At 40.2% G+C, this 13,516-nt stretch overlaps 1 long non-coding RNA gene across 1 annotated transcript; it reads right to left on the bottom strand.

Annotated features, from left to right (window-relative positions):
* Positions 1–9,887: 9,887 nt before the first annotated feature.
* Positions 9,888–11,549, bottom strand: LOC130930958 (uncharacterized). Its single transcript, XR_009067140.1, has 3 exons — positions 11,370–11,549; positions 10,183–10,277; positions 9,888–10,096 (listed from the first exon to the last, which is right to left on the bottom strand). It is a non-coding gene; the product is annotated as an uncharacterized LOC130930958 (long non-coding RNA).
* Positions 11,550–13,516: the final 1,967 nt, after the last annotated feature.

Raw genomic sequence — 13,516 nt, 5'->3', positions numbered from 1 at the left:
GTAAGAGGCCAAATGCCAACACTATGAAGAAATAAAATGTTTATAAAAACGTTTAAAATTAATAAAAACCTAAAATACACTCTCATTATGGCACTCCAATAACACGCAAAAGTAGATTTTTTTTCATATTTTTAACTAATTTCCTGCCATTGATGGGGATGGATAACCAAATTATATAAAGTGGGAGAAGTGACTGTGAATGCTTATCTTCCAGTGTCACTGACTAACCCTAACTAGGAGTCTGTCAGGTCGACAGTTCAAACCTGTAAGCAAAACCAAGAGTACCCAAAACAAAGGAGGAAAGATAATAAAACAAACACACACAAAAAAGACATCAGTCTCAGGGGCTGTAAGCGTACAGACAGTTGACTGTTAATAGTAGTGTTGTGCCATTCTGTAAAGACATGGAACTGGACAATTGGTCAATGAGTGCCAAGGATATACTCTACAATGCAACCAGAACCTGGATAACGCCCATGCCCGGGCAACACTTTCAAGTCTGGATTTGTGGAGGATAGCTGGGGAAAATGGCGGCCACTGTGTCTGGCCACACTCGAAGTTGAAGACATCGAGGATGTGTTTTGTTGCGCTGCTGGCTGCAATTCTTCTACTGGGGCTCGGAGCCCACTTGATTCGTCGAATCATCATGAAAGTGCTGAAAAGCCAAAGGAGATCAGTGGAATTGGCCATTACTGCCATCAGTGTTATCCCTGGAGTCCACGCCACCTTCAACAAGCCCTGTGATGATATATTACAGGTGAAGAACAACCTAGCGGCATCCAATGCCGCCACAACCAGAATGGTAATGAAAATTGCTACTTAGCTGCGCAACTTGGAGATGAGTGTTCGTCGGAATGCAGCAAGGAATGAAAACCGCGACGAGGATTAAATCGACGAAAGAAGGTGGCGGACATGGACTGCCATCGGTCCTCAGCTATTCCCTATCTTCTGGATCGAATCAACAGAATGAACTAACCTCTGAATTATGAACTAATCTACTGGATTTAATCAACATAACGAAAAAATCGCCGCGATCGACAATGACTATTGGGAAAATTAACAATCAAGGGGAGGGGGGGGGGGACACCTTTTGATCACTACACAATCATAAATGTCAAAATTGTTGTTCGATAATTTCTGCGTCCTATAGTATACTGGGGGCGGGATTCAATAACCTTCGGCTTCTCCCGTCTGCCCTTTTCTTTTCGGGTTGAACTGAATGTAAACACAAATGAATGCTGTATGTTTGTTTGGATTTGTCACGCCTGAAAAGAAATAAAGACGAAAATGTTGTCAAAATGTTGGAATATTCATCCTTTGGAGGACAAAAAAAGCTCCCTAGTAAGCGATCCTACTTTTCATTTGCCTTTTTAATGTGTACTTCTCGAGCATGCAAATCAATTAGTCAGCAAAGTGGCAATTGGGATTCCACACGTGTGCTTCTGATCAGTTTGTGCCCAGATTCACAGGGAGAGTCGATCAAGGTAATTCACTATGAAATATCCAGAGTTACGCTTCAGTGGGTGCACTGGGCCCACACCATTCATTTTGTTTAGCCAGCCCAATGTGGCAATCAGAATGAATTAACATGACAATTTTATTTCTGAAAAGACTTCGGCCAGCCTATTTTTACTGATGAATTTCAATAAGGACTTGACAAAAGGTCTTTTGAAAATGTCCGCCCTCCTCCTTTTCCACTTGACCTTCAGGTAGTTGTGTATGATTCTGTGTATCGATGTGGGCATCGTAAATTTCCGCATCAACCGTAATCCACCTATATTGGCTTCCAGATCTTCATTAGTCAGGGCTCAAGTAGGTAAGCGGTCGAGGCGGTGATAAGGTCTGAGTTTCTCCCAAGGTGTTGACATAGAATAGATTCATTCTGATCTCTACTGTGGGTTCGGTACACTGAAATGGAATGAATCACTGAGTTCTTTACATTGTTCAAGCACTTCAATTGTCACAGGCTTAAATAATAATAAAAGAAGCTTTAAGCATCTTGATACCTTTTTTCTTTTCCATTCATTTGATTTTCTCTATCCATTCAGTCCATTCATGCTTCATTTCACTGTTATCCCCTGCATAATCCTATAATGGATGTTGAAATATTAAAAATCATAAAAGCAGCCAAAAATGTATATAGTTAGTCTAGGTACATAGCTTTACCTCTCTGTTCTGCGCATTGGGGCGGAACTAGGGGGCATCCCTCAAAACACTTTTTAACCTGTCTTTAGTGTCCAAATATGGTCATTTTATTCGCTCACAAATCAACACCAGTCGAGTCTCTCTGCCTGGTCAATTATTTCTAAACAATATTAACCTATTTAAAGCAGAGCATAAGCCTTATAGTCACAACACACGGGAGGCAACATCGCTCGCATTCAATACATTTTCTATGGAACAAGCAGGACAAGGCGAAAATCGCCAACCCTCTTGCGGCGAAGCGACACATGACATTCGTGCACGTGATAACTCAAGCTCGTGCACGCGGACCGCCGACACGATATAAGAAAATAGGAAATGGTTCTATTTCTGTCGCTGTCGCCTGGCACTACAATCGATCAGCAATGGATTTATTGATCGACAAATCACCTAGAGGACACTGGGCAACCCGAAAATTGACATCCACACACCACACTTTTTCAACGTTATACAGTGCGGGCCAGAAGTATTGGCACCCCTGCAATTCTGTCAGATAATTCTCAATTTCTTCCAGAAAATAATTGCAATTACAAATGCTTTGGTAGTCATACCTTCATTTATTTTGCTTGCAATGAAAAAACACTAAAGAGATAATACTTGAAAGCACAACCTTTAGACAAAATTACTGCGGACAACCGCTTCCGGTATCCATCAATGAGTTTCTTACATTGCTCTGCTGGAATTTTAGACCATTTTTCTTTGGCCAACTGCTCCAGGTCTCTGAGATTTGAAGGGTGCCTTCTCCAAAAAGCCATTTTCAGATTTCTCAACAGGTGATCTATGGGATTCAGGTCTAGACTCATTGCTGGCCACTTTAGAAGTCTCCAGTGCTTTCTCTCAAACCATTTTCTAGTGCTTTTTGAAGTGTGTTTTGTGTCATTGTCCTGCTGGAAGACCCATGACCTCTGAGGGAGACCCAGCTTTCTCACACTGGGCCCTACATTATGCTGTAAAATTTGTTGGTATTCTTCAGACTTTATAATGCCATGCCAAGCAGTCCGGTGCCAGAGGGAGCAAAGAGACCCCAAAATATCGGGGAACCTCCGCCATGTTTGACTGTGGGGACCCTGTTCTTTTCTTTGAAGGCCTCATTTTTTTCCTGTAAACTCCATGTTGATGTCTTTTCCCAAAAAGCTCCACTTTTGTCTCATCTGACCAGAGAACATTCTTCCAAAACGTTTTTGGCTTTCCCAGGTAAGTTTTGGCAAACTCCAGCCTGGCTTTTTTATGTCTTTAGGTCAGAAGTGGAGTCTTGTGGATGTGTAGTGGTGGTATCCTACCGTAGAGTCCCTTTTCATTCAGACGCCAATGGATAGTACGAGATGACACAGTTGTACCCTCGGACTGCAGGACAGCTTGAACTTGTTTGGATGTTAGTCGAGGTTCTTTATCCACCATCTGCACAATCTTTTGTTGAAATATCTTGTCAATTTTTCTTTTCCGTCCACATCTAGGGAAATTAGCTACAGTGCCATGGGCTTTACACTTATTGACGACACTGCGCATGGTAGACACAGGAACATTCAGGTCTTTGGAGAGGGACTTGTAGCCTTGAGATTGCCCATGATTCCTCACAATTGTTTCTCAAGTCCTCAGACAGTTCTTTGGTGTTCTTTCTTTTCTCTATGCTCAATGTGGTACAAACATAGACATAGGACAGAGGTTGAGTCAATTTTAATCCATTTTAACTTGCTGCAAGTGTGATTTAGTCATTGCCACCACCTGTTATGTGCCACAGGTAAGTAACAGGTGCTGTTGATTACACAAATTGGAGAATCATCACATGATTTTTCAAAGGATGCCAATACTTTTGTCCGGCCCATTTTGGGGATTTTGTGTTAAATGATAATGATTTTTTTCCATTTCCTTTTGTGTTTTTTCATTACAAGCAAAATAATTGAAGATATTTACTGTATTACCACCAAAGTATTGGTAATCAAAATCATTTTCTGGGAGAAATTGAGCATTATCTGACAGAATTGCAGTGGTGCCAATACTTTTGGCCGGCACTGTAAGTAGATTACTTACGACTGGAAAAAAATAACGCTGATAGAAATGCCGTTATACTGTAACGCCATTATGAACAACACTGGTGAAATCCATGACTGAATAAACCTGAGTTTTTACCTGTTGTCTGTAGAGAAAAAAAAACACTTTGTCAACATGGTTGGAGGAGCATATCATTTTAGAAGCGAGCGTGCGATCTGCACAGACTTTATGGATACCTCTCAGCATGATTTCCGGGACATTAATAAAAACGCCACAGTATGGGAAGTTGTTGGCTTTAATATAACCTCCAAATTCATAGCCAATCAGAGACGAGCCATGACGCATAGCCAGAGGGTGATGCGTGTCGCTGTCACTTGTTGCTGCAGTCGCATCACACCCCTTGTGTTAGCTTTCAGCTCAACAGCAATGACTTATCACATTTCGCCATCGCTCATCACCTCCCGTGTGTTTGCCCCTTACTCTTAATCTTAATATTATTCTCAATATGTCTGAGAAGTGTAGTGAATCTTTTTTCATGTTCTGCAACAGTGTAATCATTTTTTTGATAGTCAGATTTTTTTTCTTACATTAAAAAATGACTGAAAATAAGGTTAGATAGTACATTTAAGTTTGCGTGTCTTATAAAATGAATTGCTACCATGCTCCATTGCCGAAAGAACCCTGTAAGCCATACAAGAATGTGAGACCGCATGCAGATTAATATTCTCCTAATAGACAGGGTTTGTCATCTCATTGTTTTATTAATTGCATCGCTCATGGCTCTAAGAGATTAGCCCTTTATTGCCAAATGTATCACATTTAATATACCTAAAATTTCATGATTTTTGAGACTAATTCAGAATTTCAGAAAGTCAACACATGCATCTGTAGGTTCCATGAGAATAAAGAAACAGGATTTAGCAAAGGTTACAGATATTAGAGCGCTTATTACACATATTCATTTTGACTTTTCTTTTTAAAAAAGGTTTCATTTGGACCTTATTTTTCAAATTTTGGGATTCTCTGATAATTAATTAATGTTGCAGGTATTTAAGGGTTAAAAATAGAGTTTTGGAAGATGAAGGGACAAAGGTGTGTGCTTGCATGAAGAATTTAACACTTTGTGTACAGTTGGGCATCGGTGTGATTGCAGACTTTTGATGTGCACAGCTAGCTAGTGCTTTTAATTTATTCATTTCCTGACAATTTGACATTTTGGGCATGGGAGTTCACCTGACACTAACATGTTTCTTACCGGTTCCTGAGGGTGTTTTAAAAAATGTAATAAATAAATAAATAAATAAATGAATCAGAATGGTAGTTTCTGGACATCGAACTATAAACCGCACCCACCAAATTTGCCCAGGAAACAGTATCTATCTCATATCAACCTAACATCCATATGCAAGCCGCACTGGACAAAAAGCCGGTATTTATTTGTTGTAGTATGGTTGCTCTCCTGCTTGAAAGTGGACAATGTTTTTTTTCACCAACGCCGTCTTCACCTCATTGGAATTTATATAAATTGTTTGCACAATTCTGCTGAAAAAATACAAACCAAAATGAAAGTGGAACTACTTACCACGATAGAGTGAAGAATAAGATTGTGTTTAATATTTAGCAGCTTATAACAGGCCTTCAAACAGCAGTAAAGCACAACTCTGTCTAAAGCAGTAGAAATAGTAAAAACTAGGCCTGCAAGCAGGACTGAACGGGCCCTCGCAATCTAGCGCAACTCGGACGTCACGCAACTCGGACAGTGTGCAGGTCAGGGTGGTGGCAGATCGTCCTCTCTAAAATAAGTATTTCAAAAGGTCTTGAAACTACAATGACCAACCTGAAAAGAACTGGACATATATTAGAAAAATGAGTGACTTTCTATTGCCACTAGTTGGCGCTGTAGGGTTGATGCAAATGACCCCTACAGGACCCTTCAGAGTATGACTCAACAAGCACGAGATGTTTGGTGCAGATATGTTGTAGAAGTTATGACTGTCCAAAACTTGTGGTGAGACGAAATGGCTTCAGTCATTTTCACTTCTCTTGTTGGACTCTTCTGCTTCAACCAAACCTCAGTATTTTTCATCAGGCACCTGAACACATGTCTTATGGCTCCCCTGATGCAGGTTTCAGATGAATATATTTTTTTCCTTGGAGGAGGAACCTGTTTAGTTAAAAAAAAAAGCCATTTCCTGTTCCCACTAGGGGGCGCTAGGCCTAATGGGTAATGTTTCATTGCACTTATGTTAAGGGTGGCATCCCGCACATTCATGCCAGATATGAAAAAGATTGAACGTTGTGTCAAGGAGCTATTAGTCTTTTACTGAATTTGTCATTTTGCCAAAAAAATGGCCAACTTTGGCTCCACGCCCAGGTCAGACCCATGAATAAAAACGCAGCATTTTGAAAATTTTATATCTCCCATGTCTCCTGAATAGTCTCACCAATTTTGAAGATGATCCAACTATCTCCCTCTGTGACAAGGTCTCAAATGTGCACCCTGTTAATTGATAAAAATTTCACATTCGATCCAAAATACCCGATTTCCTGTTGGGTTTGGAATATGGGTTCAAGAGACTTTTTGGAGCAGTTTTGCACAAGGTATTGACTCCCGAAATTTCATTGCTCTACGTTAAAAAAACCTAATAGGAAACGCCTTTTTGAAAAATTCAAGGGGGCGCCACTGAGCTATTTTGTTACATTTTTTTGTACTGTTGCAAGATTATCGAAATCCATGCAAATCTGCATGTATGTGCAAAATTTGGTGAGTTTTTGTGCATGTTCAGGCCTCCAAATGTAAACTATACTACAAATGGATAAAAATTTCACATTCGATCCAAAATACCCAATTTTCTGTTGGATTTGGAAAATCGGTGCAAGAGACTTTTTGGAACAGTTTTGCAGAAGGTATGGACTCCCCAAATTTCATTGCTCTACGTTGAAAAAACCCAATAGGAAAGGCCTGTTTTAAAACTCCTTTCTGTCGCCACTAGTTGGCACTGTAGAGTTGATGCAAATGACCCTTACAAGACCCTTCAGGGTATGACTCTCAACAAGCACGGGAAGTTTGGCGCAGAAATGTTGTATATCTGCTGAGTTATGACTGTTCAAAGTTTTTTGCGAGACAAATTGTTGACGGTCATTTTCACTTTCCTGTTTGGACCCCGCCGCTTCAACGAAACTTCAATATTTTTCATCAGGCAACTGAACACAGGTCTTAAGGCTTCCCTGATGCAGGTTTAAGGTCAACAGATTTTTTTCCCTTGAAGGAGGAACCTGTCTCGTAAAAAAAGGCATTTCCTGTTCTCACTAGGGGGCGCTAGGCCTAATGGGTAATATTTCAATGCACTCGTGTTAAGGGTGGGATACCGCACATACATGCCAAATATGAAAAAGATTGAACACTGTGTCAAGGAACTATTAGTCATTTACTGAATTTGTCATTTTGTCGAAAAAATGGCCGACCTTGGCACCACGCCCAGGTCAGACCCGTGAATGAAAACGCACCATTTTCAAAACTTAAGATCTCATATGTCTCCTGAACAGTCTCACCAATTTTGAAGATGATCCAACTAACTCCCTCGGCGAAAAGGTCTCAAATGTGCACCCTGTAAATCGATGAAAATTTCATATTCGATCCAAAATAACCGATTTCCTGTTGGGTTTGGAATATGGGTGCCAATGCTTTTTTGGAGCGGTTTTGGACAAGGTATAGACTCCCCAAATTTCATTGCTCTACGCTGACAGACCCTAATGTTATAGGCCAATTTTAAAATTTCAAGGGGGCGCCACTGAGCCATTTTGTTAGATTCTTTTGCAACGTTGCAAAATTATCAAAATTTACAATTTTCCGCACGTATGTGCAAATTTTGGTGACTTTTCGTGCATGTTCAGGCCTCCAAATTGGCCGTTTTGATTTGCCATGAAAAAAAAAAAAATCCTTTGCAAAACAATAGGGCCTTCGCACGCTTAGTGCTCGGGCCCTAATTACACTAATTATTGGTTTTAGAAACACTTCCAGGCCATATACAGAATGTAAAAATGTATACATAATAGAACAACAAATATGGCAGTAACAGAGCATGCCGTCTTGTGCTGCATAATGATGCACTGTATACCAAAAGCATCAGGAAAATTAACGCATTGCACTCCATTGGCAACCTCGAAGAGTTGTAGGTGTCATACTATAGTCAGCTGGAGCTTAAAGGGGAAGTTCAGATTTTTTGACATCAGGCTTATTCTTCGAGTTAGGGGGGGTTAAATAGTCAGTGGAGTTGACTTCAAAATATTCCGTATCGTTTGTTAGTCTTCTATTATTCTTCAGGGCTCCGGAGTGGCTATGCTAATGCAAGTCAATATGGCCAATTAGCATGCTCATGAAAACAACATATGCACGTAGGAGAATCACCGATGACGCATGCAATCAATAGTGTTGGCTGTGTTTTCAGGATAAAGTTATTAAAACTTACCATTGTATGTCAATAACTGCAGTAAGAACAGCAACATTAGTAACTCAGTTGCCTTGCAGAGAAGAGAACGAGCTGGCTGCGCGGAGGGATATCACATTGGTCTTTTCACCGCTTTTTTTTTTTTTTTTTTTTTTTTTGTGGCAACGAAGCGACTTCCCGCCCCCAAAATGCAGGGAAGAATTGGAGCTGAACTGTTTTCAGAAATCAATAAATGGTTGCAAGTGAACACCAAGACTTTTTCCCACTTCTCAACAAAGGTGTTCTTGAAACTTTTTTCTTCGTAGACAAGACCAACTGGAAAAAAACAGGCAGCTATCAATGAGGTAAGTGGATTCCTGCATGCTTTATTTTGTCACTGGGCGAATATTCGTATACTCTAAGCATAGTTCTACTTCAGGAAAGCAGCTATATCATCTCAACAGTAATGCATTGTGAGAGTAAAACCATGTCAATATAAAAAGCAGTAGCAGTATGGAAATTATTTACAAGGATGTGCCTAAATTATCACGCAATATGTCAAAAATTAAAAACATTATAAAACTGACATAGGCAAATGTGTTGAACATAACTTCAAGTATTATTTCATGTATTCCAATTGCCGGTGATTGTCCCCTGAGAGCACTTGATTTAAAAACTTGAAGTTACGTAATTTGCGGACTATAAGCCGCTACTTTTTTCCCCCTCATTTTGAATCCAGCTGCATATAGTAGAGTGCTGCTTATGTGTTGGGAATATTGAACATGTGTCCAAGCTAGAGTTCTGTAACTTTTTTAAATAATATATATAATTTTTTGATCTATCACATGATGATTTTGGCACTTTCTTTTTTAATCACCCTGTATTATGGTTTTGTTGTTTTAGGCAACTCCGATTGGTGGCATATAGGGTTATTCTTGAGTGGGCGTTGAAAGGCAAACATCTGGGAAGAGGCCAGCGACGTGTTTTTCCATCATGTGTCGTCTCCTGCATCCATGACAAGTGCACTTCTGTCATTGGGAACTACAATGGTTTTAGGGAAACTGAAGATGCTTTGCAATTATTCTAAGTACAACTCCTACATACCCAGAAACTTTTGATCTTTTAAACCTTCACATTTCACAAATAAGACAATATGTGTGTGTTTTTTTTATTTTTTATTATAGTACATTCAAAAATATCTATTAAAAAGAAAAAAGGAAAATGTCAGCCTAATTATTTTTTAAATCTACTGACATGTAAAATGACTTTCTTTATCAGGCCTTTTGATGCCTGGGGAATTGTAGTTGGAGGCTTGAAATAAAAGTCTGGATCAGCAAACTTCACTGATGAACCCTGCAGTCTTTCCAGGACATGCGCCACCAAATTCTGTCAGAATGTCTGCGTTGTTGGCTCGTAACTCCTCCGGATAACCCATCTTTTTGTTTGCGTTGGAAACTCCAAGCTGTATCTCGAAGTCCCTAATAGAGTAAATTTGATTGAGATATGTACACATAAGAAGGGTAGATTGCAATTGTTAATGGGAAAAAAAGTTGATAGAGCCTACCATCAGCATTCCTCGCTTGCTGGCGCCCTTGCCTTCATGGAGTTGAAAACAAAGTGGAGCCTCTTCTGGGTGTACATAAAGCATCTCCAGGTCACCTAAAGATCACAGTAAAAAGTAGCTTGTTAGATGTGTCATGATAATATGCCTGTGTTGTAGACACAACCGCACCACGGAATAAGGTAAACCCTAATATCTAAAAAAAAATTTCGCGGAATGTCATGTTCAGCAAAAAAGTTTTAGAATTATTTTTTAAATCGTATTTAGGAGCGCTGTTCAACACTTTCCCAAAGACCAAATCGGAGATTACTTCTTGGTTTATTCCTTTATTTATTACAAGCTAGGTAGGTGTCACTTATCTAAGGACATAGAAAACCAAGTTATCACTCTGTACGCTCAAAAGGTTTCTTCTCAGTTTTTCATGAAAGTGGTAAAGTATTCCAATATCCCCCAGTTCACTCACAATCTTTATTATAAATAACCCTTCAATAACTGATTGGCTGAGGTGTCTGGGGCGAATAGTAAAGGTAAAAAAAAAAAATTGTATGATTGACATATTGATTACCGGTATTTACATACTACCGACTACTAGTCCCAATGAGGAAGAGTCAGAGTACGTGTCTGTGTGTGGGAGTGTGCAAAAAACGGCGGTTGCTCACGCACATAACCTACGAAGGATTCGTAAACCAAATCCAAACCCGAAGTGGAAGGATTTACTGCATTCGGGATGGTGATCTGGAAATTGACTGTACTGTTCCCCTTGTGTGTGTGTGTGTGAGTGAACACAAGTGTACAGTCAGCCAAACTCCATTCAAAATGAATACGGGAGTCGGGAGGTAGCGTCCGTGCTCCAGGTGCTTTATTGTGCTGCACTGTCGCATCCAAAAATGAATCGGAGTGAAAAGACGATCCCTTCGAAGGTACAAACAACACAACCAGCTCTCACCAAACGACGGATTGACTAAAATACTACAAAAATGGCAGCCAAAGTACTTCCTTCCTGTCAAACGGCTGTTAAAATAATAGCACGAAGGAAAAATGCACTTCGTGAGATATTGGACAGAACATTGACCATTGTTTCCAATTTAATTTAATTTGTTACAAGCCTCACTAACGCGAGCTGTGATATCGAGGTGTGCATGCACATATATGTGATATATTTTCATATATGATTTTTTTTTTTTTTTTACCTGTTTATCGGAAGCTCTTGAAGACGTTTGGACACTCGAAGGCACAGCAATTGGGTAACAGGAGAGGATACCGATGAAAATGGGCGCTGCAAATACTCCAAAGCAGTACTTTTCCACCGGTGTGTGTGTATGTCATATCCAGCAGAGTAACCACATTTTATATCGTTCCTCGTTCTTCATAGTCAGGCGGTGGACACTTTCCTTTGTCCATTTCTTCTGTATGTTTCCACAACTTCTAAAAGCACATTTCACCATTTTGACATCCTTCCGTGAACGCTCTGCATAGCAGACCAAGGTGAATACGAGTGGCCACAGCACTCCCCTCTATTGTGGTGCCATTACGCATAGAAAAAAATTGTCCCGCAGAATTAAATGAATTACGGCAGTTTGGTGAGACATTGTTTTGGCTGCAGGGGTTTCTTGAACGTTGGGCTGCGTTTTTAATTTATTTGACTATGTTAGATCTGTGAATATCGGTTTTTATTAGCATGCTAACTGGCCATATTGACTTGCATTAGCATAATCACTGTGGAGCCCTGAAAATAATAAAAGACTAACAAACGATACGGAATTTTTCTCAATCAACTCCACTGACTATTTAACCCCCCCCAACTCGAAGAATAAGCCTGATGTCAAAAATTCTGAACTTCCCCTTTAACAGTAATTTTGTCAACGATAAACGGAACATGCATGTTTTTAGACTGTAGGAGGAAGCCAGAGTACCCATGACATGCCTCTAATAGGGTGACCACAACTTAAGTGCAGCTCTACTGCTGTTTTCTGGTCCTAGATAATAACCCAAAAGCGGGCCATGTTGCCCCGGGACCCTCAGCACTACCCCCATCTCTGCTATCGTTGCGAGCAGCTGCTGTGTGATCTGGACTGGATCAAACGGTGGAAGAACAGAACTGTCCTGGGGTGTAGCAAGAGCGAGAGCCAGGGAATATGTGATCGGGAAATGCTGTATTAGCAAGAAGGGCCCGGTGTAATTGAGACCAAGGGGAGTCCATCAAAGGTCCTGGGGGCTCTATCCCAAAAGGCTTTTCTGCACTTCTTCAAAGGCCAGAAGCTACCTTAAATATCACTCATGCTCACAGAACATCATCATCCTCAACGTGATGCTGATAGAGATGCTCTGGCTCTGACCTTAATAGTACATAGAAGAACAGAAGCCCTGCGGGATGGAGAATCTTTCAAGTTGATGACTGACAGTGCCATATTTTTCTCACGACTCTTCTAATTTGTTCAATGTTTTGAACAACTCTGCCCGCGTCCGAGTGTCTTTACTCAATTGATGTCTGATGACCAATGAAATTTTTATTGCAATAGTAATCTTTTAGTGCAAACTACCAGTAAGGCCTGGCGTTGCTCGGGTGAAAACGTGTAAATTGGCATTTTCGATGCTCATTTTTGGAGTTTCGAATTAATTTTCCACACTAAATCAGATCAAACCCATTCAAGAAAACTGCCAGACACAAATTACAATTGCGTAAAATTTCGTCAAAATGCGCCCAGCCGTTTCGGTGTCCATAAAACACCAATTAACACAGGCAGCCACACAGACAAACTCGCCTTTATAGAGATTAAGATATCCATCCAAAATGTATCCCTTAGTATTATTCTGGAAAATTGTAGATTTTTTTGTTTTTAAGTCCAGCGTCTTGTTGTGGAGTACTCAAAGCCACAATGTGTCATCACAGCACATTTGATTTTGTACATGGAACCGGAAAGTTTGAAAGCCATCTCCGACATTGAAAACGCAAGAGACGCATCTTTTGCCCAAAAGACAGCGCTGTCGGCTCCACAATCAAGGATTTTCTCTGCTAATTTTTGGAGTTTCGAATTAATTTTCTCCATTAAGTGGGGGCCTACAGAGATGAAATCCATCTAAGAACACTCCCAGAAAATAAGTACAACTGTGTAAAAAATTTCTTTCAGAGAGAACGAACACACACACAGATACGCATACAGACTGATATCCATTTTATGTATAAGTAAATTAGTACATATAGCATAGACATATTGACGGGACACGAGGCGCGGGGCCGATGAATACGAGGCCTAGCTCCGTCAAAGCTGACCGAGTGGAAACACAGAAAAAGAGCTTTTTATATTGAAAATTCTTGTGAATAAATGCTCAAATACCT

This window comes from Corythoichthys intestinalis, chromosome 2, assembly GCF_030265065.1.
Source record: "Corythoichthys intestinalis isolate RoL2023-P3 chromosome 2, ASM3026506v1, whole genome shotgun sequence".
Classification (NCBI taxonomy): Eukaryota; Metazoa; Chordata; class Actinopteri; order Syngnathiformes; family Syngnathidae; genus Corythoichthys; species Corythoichthys intestinalis.
The sequence above is the reverse complement of the archived record's forward strand: the minus strand, read 5'-3'. Positions and strand labels throughout refer to the sequence as shown.